Here is a 10,025-nt window from a genome sequence, read left to right on the forward strand (position 1 = left end):
GAACCCACCCTGTTCCTTTACTGAGAATTCCTTCCTGCTCAGCTAAATACAACTTGCTCTCAAGTAAGCATGTGCAAAATTGCATCCTTAGTCTGCGTTTGTGGCCTTCTGGTTGCCCCATATTCCAACAAGAAAACCAGGGGTTAAGATTGATCATCAACCCCCGAGACTGACTTATTTTAAATGTATAATGTGTCTACCTTTTCAATTCACTTTAGTATCCCCAAAGTATTTTTAAAAGGGTTTAGGCTCCAGGAACTGCCTTAATACATTAATACCCATCCCTCTGAAAGGTCTGTGTGAAAAAAAAAAATCCAGACCCAAATTCATGGTGAATCAATGAAAGTCCACAGGTGTATAACTTCTGGTCACAGATAGCCATATTTCACTAAGCTATGCTCTGAATGCTCAAGTTAGCCAAAACAGAAAGTTCCCGCTTTAACAAGGGTACCTTTAGAAAACCTATGCGTTCATTGCATGATTTGTCAGAAAAAGAAAAAAAAAAAAAAGGAAAAGTTTACTGTAGAGGCCAACTCTCTCCTGGTCAGCTGAAGTCAAGATGTTGGAGACTACATTTTAAATTTATCTTTAAGCCCAAGCCAACTTCTGAGTAACTCTTTTCTGACTGAAGGGACAGCTGAAGGGTGGGAGGTACATCTGTCATTACTTGTTCCCGGGAATCAGGCTTTTTACCAAATCCAACCAAAAAACCATAGAACAATGGCTGAACTTTTGAGTTCTCCAGAGCCAAGAAAGGTGAGGAAGAGGGTTTTCCAAACCATCTCTCAAGTGGCTCAACTTGGTCTTAAAGTTTAAAAAGTCTAAAAGAGAAAAGGAAGCTGTATTCTTCCATAACAAAACAAAATCAAGAACTATATTATAATAACACCTTTATGATGTATATATAGGCATACATTTCCTCCTTATCCTAGCACATGAAGGACAGTTCTGGAGACTTGAAGGCAGTTTTGGTCCCGGTAGCTCTGCAGCAGATAGTCTGTAAGTGACAATCCAGTCGAGGCTTCCATGAAAGACAAGACCGTAGACTGGAGTGAACTCAGCTCCTCTTGTCAGATTCCAGCACCACCTCTCTTGGACTACTTAACATCTCCAGAGGACCATCTCCTCCACATGGCCATGCTCAGATGATCCAGAAACAGAAACCTGGATGTAAAAAGGCAACCTCTTTAATTCCTGAACAAGCACCTTTCAAGGAAGCAGGATTTCATCCATACCCAAGGCTCCTCACCCTAGGGCTATAACTCCTAAATCCCTGATGAATTATGAGAAGAGCCCATAGCTCTAGGTGGAGCGCTGATAGCTAATACCATTCTGGATTTTGTTCCAGGAAAAGCTCTCCATGGTCGTAACCTTCTCCTGTCGCCAGCTTCATGACATGAGCTCTAGCCTTGAACAGGAGATTCTTCTACCTACATATTGAAAAGATGGAAGTCTTGTTTGCAATTATTCCCTTTTGCATTTGATCATCTCTCAGTATAGGCTTATTGTAGATGAGGGAGAAAGAAGCAAGTAGATTCCTTGCATTTGTAGAAACCTTATCTCTGTGTCTCTTGTTGCACTGGTATAATCTCAGCCAAATTTAATATTGCTTTCCAGAATCTGATGGAGAGGATGAGGTCAGGGGAAGGGTGGGAAGGAGGGAGGGAGAGGGAATTCAATTAAGGAAGTGCCAAATAAGAATGAAAGACAGTTAAGGTTCATGAAGGATCTGGAGGCTATCTGGTTGTCCTTCATGATTCACATTCCCCAATGCGGTCACTCGGCCACTGGATTTCTTCGAATTCTTCTCTTTTTTTTCCTCTTTTTCCTTTCTTCTTTTTTAACTTTTCGTGCTTCATTGTTACATTTCCTAGTGGTTTAGAACAGAATGCTTTTTGTAGAATGATTAGCATTTAACATAGAAGAGCCCTCCATTTGAAACAAATGAAAAAAAAATCAAAATGGAAAAAAGACAATCGATTTTAGTGACCTTGTGAAAGTGACTTTTTTCTAAAAGTAAAAGAAAAAGAAATGGCACACACACACATGCACACACCCCACAGACACACCCATATGTGCACCCACAAAAATACACACACACACCGACAGTGTTTTAGGTGGGGAGTGGGACTGATACTCTATTTATTCATAGCAGGGTAGACTCTTGACATGCAGCTCATTTTTCCACTGGCAGTGAAGAATGGGGGGTCAATGAGGGGTGCAAGAAGCCTTATGTATGGAACATGCTCTTTCTTCTCAAAGCTACTTTGGAAAACCAGGCCGTGTGGCAGTGTAAAAATAGGAAGGGGGATCTGCTTGCAGCAGGATCTCCATCTCTGCTCAGTTCTTGGGATCCTCTGCATCAGAACAGAGCAATCTTTGAATGGCCAAGGACTATAAGTAGCCTTCTTCTGGAGGGGTGGGAACTACACTAGGTGAGATACTAATGGAAACTGGGTGGAGTTGCCTCATATAGGGAGGGGGGGAGAAGCAAGATTTGGGAGGGTTGCTAAGGTTCATGGGAAATGTGTAGGTTAAAAAAACTGGATGGGAGGGGATGCTAGGTGATCCACAGAAAGGTTCACTTTTTTCACCCTTGAGAATTGCTTGGCTGGTGCAGTTGCCCTCATTTAACAGCTAGCTGGACCAAGAACAAGATGAATGTGGATCTGTTCTTTATGTCTTCCATACTTCTTTCACCTGCTGATCTCTCTTCATCATTTCTTGAGGTACTTTCCCCAAAGCTGGTGAAAGCTGCCAGAATCCGTAGCCAACCATCAAGCTGGAGAAAACTGGATTAAGTTTGTTTCCTTGCCCCCCCCCCTCCCCACACACACCTGATTCTGTCATCTGCCTTGCAGAAGAACTATGGAGACCAATCTGCAGAACACTTCCACTGACACAGCGCTCCTTGCTGTTTTTGTTGGCAAACCCCAGACACTTCACTTGAGAAAAGGATGCTTGGAGTAATGACAGAAATGTAGGTGAGATGGCAGTAGATTTTGCCTATGGTATTCATTTTAGTCCTTTCCTAGTAGTTTTAATCCATCCCCACTTCAGAATGGTAGGGAATAGTCCACGTAACCAGAAGAGTTCTGGAGGAAAGGGATGAATACATCATCTGATCTCTCAGCTTCCTCCCCCAACCTTCATCTTCTGTTGGCCGCTGTAACAGCAGGACACCACTTGTCACCGCATTGTGTTTGCAGGCTCATGAAAGGAGATGTTCCATTTCTAAAACACTCTTTGGCCATCCAAATAGTGGGTAATTTGTTCAGAAGCAAGGAAGCAGACATCTGGGCCTGAGGGTCTCTTTCACTTTCTCATTCATTTTACAAAGGTCAAAAATCTTTCATTCGCATAGAAGGCCAGGCAGTGGAGGAAAGACAATGGACAACCCCCAAGAGAAAGTTCTTTGCCTACCTTGATTGCGAGGGCAGGACATGGGAGAAGACGCTCATTGAGATAGTTCCTTCTCCCCCAAGCCCTCCTTCTGTGAGGGAGAAATGGGACCAATCCTGCCCTGGAGGGAATGTTGGATGGAAATTAACTTGTGGCTCAGGCCAAAGGTCTGCGATTACATTCCACGCTGGGAGAGTCAGGGGAGCTCTTAAGTGTTGTGGTGCCTTTAACTTCCTGCAGTGTCTAGGCAAACATGCAGCCAAACCATGGCTTCGGTGATGAGTCACAGCCATCACTCCTGAAGGGACCCTGCAATCTTACAAGCCATCTCTGAGATATAGGGAAGTTGGACAAGAGGGGCGGGTGTAGTGACAGGGAAGGGGGACAGCCAAGGTCCTTGCTTGTTTTTGGGCAAACGAGTGGACAGAGGGAGGCTGCCAAAAACGTCCTTTGATCAGCCATCTCTTTCCAACAAAGGGCACTCTTTCTTTCATCCACATCTTGTAGGAGCATCTCTGTTTATTCTTTTGAACCAACCACCTGGCCTTTTGAAGGACATTTCCTCGCTCCTTCTGCTCTAACCCTGTTCATCTAAGGGTGATAGGTCCTTCTATCCATCCTGATGGCTTCAGAGAGTGCTTACTAATTGCTCCCTCTCCATAACTGTTTCTACAGAGTTATAATGCTCAGAAGCACCTTGTAATGCTTTCCCAACTTTAGAGAGAGGTCAGAGAGTATCACGATATGAGAAAGGGGAAGTTGTTCCACGCAAACTATCCTCAGCATTTCTGTCTTGCCATATAACCATCCACCACCGAAATTGCAACTCCACCTGCCATCACACTGGTAAGGGATCTGGTAAGAAATCTAGTCATAGAGCAAGAAATCTAAAGAGGTTTCTTTCAAGGCAAGCTGTCAAAGACCATTGAGTTTCCTCTCTACAGTTTTCCAGATACATTCACAACAAAGAAGATACTGTATCTATAAATCTATAAATTACTCTGCTGTTGCCAGTACTAGTTACTCCTGTGGCACAGGCCTGTGTAAGGGGCAACTGGTGTCTGGGTCAGTGTGTACAAGAAAATCTGCCCTCTGTCCCACCTTGAAGTTTGGCCATGGTCAAGGCGGGTTGGAAGGGACGAAGGGCTCCTTAAGAAAAATCTGTCAAGGAAATCTGTCATTATTTCAGCATATTAAAAGCACAGAAAAATGCATGGCACTCTCAGTAATATCCCTTCTTTTCTGACCATTTCTTTTTCTTCCCAGATATTTGATCAGGAAAAGATGAACAATGGATGGAATTTATTGGATGCACATATTTGTGCCATTGTGAATTTTGCAGGTTTCTTTTATGTGTCTATTCTCTGCAACTGCTTGATAACTTTAACAATGACCAAGGATAAGGAGAATGAATGATATGTACCTCTAATTTCATCAAATCTCTAGGCTTGTCAGAATGAAGGAATCTGAGTTTTGCCTTACAGCAAAGCAGTTTTAATGTAAATATTCCTTTTAGTTTTAGAAAAAGAAGTCCAGGGATGATGGAAATGAACATCCTTGCAGGGTATGGGGCAAAGGCAGACAACTTAAGGTGCCAAAGCCTGAATGTGTCCAGTTCTGTATATAAAATGGAGGAAAGATAACATATTGTGGTATCTCCTTGTTATTTCTAGTTTAAGGCCCAGAGAAGGGATTATCCAGCCTTCCCAAGCATAGATGCCCTCTAGGTGTGTTGGCTTCAATGTCAAGAATTTTCAACAGTGGTCATGCCACTCGGGATTCTGGGAGTTAAGACCACACAACTGAAGAGCGCCCAAGTTAGAGAATGCTAGCTATTCTGTGGGCTGCTGTTCTCATAAGCTATACTCCCAGTGTCCATAGCTCCTGAGTGAGTGATCAAAGATTTGTGGTTCAGAGGTGGCCTCAACCCCTTCTTTTTAGTTTTTTTAATGCAAAACAACAATAATCCCCACCACAAACTAGCAATATAAAATTTCAAGTAAGCTTGACACACCCTAAAGCATTGTAAACCACACAACATCAGAACTGGGCCAAGGGAGGGTTACCATGCCATGCAAACACCACAACCTGGTCAAAAGTGGGTCTGGGGCAGGGAGGTGGGGTTAGCTGTGTCATGTGAAAGAGAAGAAAGGATTAATGGGGGGTTAACACTCTCTGTAAGGAGGTGAACTCATAGAGTAACCCTTCCCAACAGGGGCTTCTCTATGGATCCTGTCTCTCTGTTTTACATTTCATCAACCCACCGCCATATTTGAGGAAGGGTTGAAAGGAAGTGGGGCACTCATCATGGTGGTGCTGGCCCTGATTGGACCACTGCAGATATATTAGTGTTTAGACTTTGTTTAAAAAGGAAAGAGCTGGCCCACCATTTTGCAGCAGCTGGAAGTCAGGTCATCACATGGCACCAGTAAATGGGGGTTCCCCCCTCTCTGCCCAGAGTAGCAGCTGACTGGATCAGCTGTGTCATTATCCAGACATAACCCAAAGGATATCTAAATGCACATACACATCTCACTGAAAATGGTCACCTGCTACTGCCATAAAGCACAAACCACTTACATCTTTAAGGGCTATGTTTTTGCTATTATGGTCTATACATTAGATGGGATGCAGAGAGTTGGGCAGTGGGTCTTACTGCAAAGCTACCTCTGATATAGAACCTATCCCGTCCTTCTTTTCTCTGTAACCGAGTCCTTACTAGAGATTTGTTACTCATCGTTTCCTAGAAAGCGTGGAGGTTTTGAAGAGGGAGACTTTCCTGTTTTATTGTGGCTCAGGAAAGGGGGCTTTCCACAGCTTAAACTTTCACTAATAATTCAGTGCATCGTTCCTCTCACTTGTGTACAAATCTAGAGTGTCCTTGGTATTAACTTTCTAATCCTTGGTTGTGGTTTTTTTAAAAAAAGATTCTTTAAAAAAAAGTTTTTAAAGGGTTTTCTTTTTAAATTTTTATAAGGGAATATCCATTAGAACAAATATTTTGGAAGTTGAGAGGGTAGGATATGCCTAGTATTCAAATGGAATCAATAGGATTTCCTTATATCGGATCCCCATGAATTCCAGCAGAACTGGCCCCTGCAACTTAAATAAAGCAAGTTTATTAAAACTTACTTTGCTCAACACCTATTATCAAAAACAGTGCCATAAAATTAAGTCTTCCCTTCCTGGCTTATTCAGCACAGACATCTTCCATATATCTGGAATTAAAGATCTTTTGGATCAAAGATTACAGCTCTCCATAGAACCATTTTCCCTACATTAGGTACTAAACCAGATCTGGCCATAGAAATAGAAAACACTTGTTTGTTAAATCATTCTAGGAGTGCAGACATTAATGCTTCTACTGTAAGTACTTCTACCCTGATGCAATGGTAGTTTAGCTATCCTGGCTTCTTTTACAGCTGTTGGAATATGTAGGACTCCCAAGCATCTCTGCAACATGTCGGAGAGAAGGCCACCTGGAATGAGAAGTTTGCAGTTGGCAAATGCTTTTCTACATTATTCTCAGAAAGCAAGTAGAATGGATTTCTACTTTGACACTATTAGGGTGTTCCATTTGCCATTCTAACTTTCTCCTTTTCCTCCAGCTTCTGCTTAGGCAATGGGTCAGGGCATATAATGCCACCCACACCCTTGAAACATCATCCTTGTTTTGGAACCCTCCTGGCCACACTTGAAGTCATGAGGACCCAGGGATGAAGTCTATGCCAAGTATAATCATAATCTTTCTGGACAACCAAATTTATGATGGATGTGCAAATGACCCACTCATGTATCTATGCACCTGCAAAGAGAGAGAAGGGTGCTTCTTTTCATACATGGCATGATAAATTGGTGTGTCTAGAATTTAGGCTACCAACAGAAGGCATAGAAAAGGGGCTAGTGTCTCTAATATGTTCACTAATGACTTTTGGAAGCCATCAGCACCACCATCAAAGTGGCAAGCTTATGTCAAGGACTATGAGAAAATTACCCATTTCAAACACACTTTTTCCTGGAATAGCATTTAGAAATATCATGGTATGAATTGTAGATTTGGCTTTCTACATCCAAGATATGTCTGCTTTCCCCAAGCCCTTGGATAATCATCTGTTTCACATCCAGATTACAAGCACAGGGAAGTGGGAAAATTTGGTTGTAAATGTGGTTACATTACTGAGTCAAAATCTTAAGAAAATCTGTCCCTTCTTCATATTTTCCATCAGTGTCATTTGAAAGCTACCATCTTGGGAGGACACATGGGACTTAAATAAAAATTACCTTCCACCACTCACTTCCTGAATCTCACAATCCTCTGCACCAATTATTTATAATCACATTGTTTTCTTTCAGCCCCACTACAGTTTAAAAATGTTAACAGGAGGAAGAGGTCAACAACTGTTTCCCTATCCCCCAAATGTAACATGTGCATAGTGAAAGCAAGAGGTCTCTAGGAAATGGAAAGGCTTTGGGGTGGTATCAATCTAAGGAAGATGGAAACTTTAGCCATCATTCTCCAATGCGGTGCCTGGTTAGGAGATGATAAGAATTGTATCTCAGCATATCCCCATGTGGGGAAATCTGAAGTAAATGAGGGTTGAGGAGCCAAGTTGAGTTAGGGTCTTCATCATCCAAAGCCTGCTGTTGGACCAACTGAGAGATTTTCTTTCTTTCAGTTGGTTACTCATTCAAGTAAGATCCTTGTCCACAGAATGCTCATCTTGGATAACCAGGTTTACGTCTCAACTAGGTTCCATGTACAATTATTGTTTGTGCCCAGTTTGTCTCTCTGATTGACAGTGCTCCCCATCTTAGTCTCTTTTTCTACCCTGTCCCCCTCCTGAATAGTTATTTGGAAAGAGGAGCTTTCTTTAGGCCATCTCCACCCCTTCACACGCATACAAACATGCACTCATGGGCTTTCGGTTTCCATCATTCAAAAAGGAACACTGCCTCCCAACAGTGGGGAGCGTTTTTGGCATTCCAGTGGATTATACGATTCTTTTGATTGATCTTTCTTATGATTTTCTTGTAGTATAATAAAGACAGACAAATGGGCGTTGTGATCTCTGTAGCTCTGTAGTTAATGATATTCTGCTTAGACTGAAATAAAGCACAGTCCAGTGGGAATTTGACCAGATTGTTTGCGTGAGTCTCTTCTCAAGGGCTTCTCCAAATCTTCTCCACTGTTTGGATGCAGGCTGCCACCTTATTTAAACAGCCTACTTCAAACCTCACAATATCCTTTTATTTTTGCTGGGCAAAACAGCACCAATATCCTCAATTGGCCCATGTTTCTGCCTCATGGCCAACTTCTGGAAAAATCCTCAGCAAAGACTGAACCTGAATCTTGAGACACAGATATTTCCAGGAATGGCTGGCTCCACAGAACCATAAATCTGCTTTGGGGCTCTGAACACTTAGAAGATATAGTTCCAGGACTGATCATTTGTCTACGAGAGCTTTGTTTGAGTCCAAGACTGAAGCATGCCTAGCCCCAAAGAAAACAAATAGATAAGGCCTTACTCCATGACCAAGTGTTACAAGTTAGAAATAATCCTCGTAAGTAGAAGCTTACTCGGAAAAGGGTAAGGAAGAGGGACCCATTCCTAGATATTGCTATACTAGGCAGAAGAATGGAACTCCCAGAAGGTCTCCCAGTTGACGTATTGTCTAGACCAGTGTTTCTCAACCTTGGCAACTTTAAGATATCTGGACTTCAATTCCCAGAACTCCCCAGCCAGGGAATACTAGGAATTGAAGTCCAGACATCTTAAAGTTGCCAAGGTTGAGAAACACTGGTCTAGAACCTATTATGCTTGACATCAGCTTCGGCCCTTATTTTTTGTGCCATGATCGATCAACGGCACTGCTAGGACTGGATTACCAGGTTCCTGCCCTCACATTCCTAACCCCACAGCTTTTCTAAAAAATCTGGTCCTATCTTATCTCCTCTTCATCCTTGACCTCCTTTCCTAGAGGCCCCTCCGAAGACAGTACAGAACACAGCAGATGAGGAACTGGGCGGGGGAAGATCCAGGAGGCCAAGGAGGCAGTGATATTAACCGCATCTTGTCCTAGCGCAGAAGAGGACAACCTGCAGCCACACAGAACTCCTCTGATCATGATAGCTAAAACCCAGTGTTTTTCTGCCATTTTGAAGCAAGGAGTCAATGAAAACTTAGCGTAAGCTGTCACAGTTCAAAAACAAAACAAAAAAGAGGAGCAACTTTTTCCACCTTCAAAGCTTATGTCCCTTGACACATGTGATATGGCCACTCCTATTTGGGCTCCCTCCAACCCACCACAAAAATTGTTAAATGTGGCCTTGGGTTCCCCAAATATGACTCTCCAGACCACCTGGACAAGGGGAAGTATATTTCCACAGGTGGATATATGTGGACAGAATCCTTTCTTCACACAGTCTGGGGAAGGAGGAGATAACACAACTAAATCTTTGCACATCCTAAATCCTGTTCCAAATAGAAACGCTGTTGCTCCACGAATGACCCAAAGATCTGAAAGAGTAATTGCAGCAAGAAACACCTGATCACAGAAAAAGGGAGAAAGTGTGTGCAGAGGGAAGCGCACCGCTCTCCTGCATAAACCAAAGAGGAAGGTGC

Source organism: Python bivittatus, unplaced genomic scaffold (assembly GCF_059951505.1).
Source record: "Python bivittatus isolate LINGU-HERP-01145 unplaced genomic scaffold, Pbiv_v1 ctg000530_np1212, whole genome shotgun sequence".
Classification (NCBI taxonomy): domain Eukaryota; kingdom Metazoa; phylum Chordata; class Lepidosauria; order Squamata; family Pythonidae; genus Python; species Python bivittatus.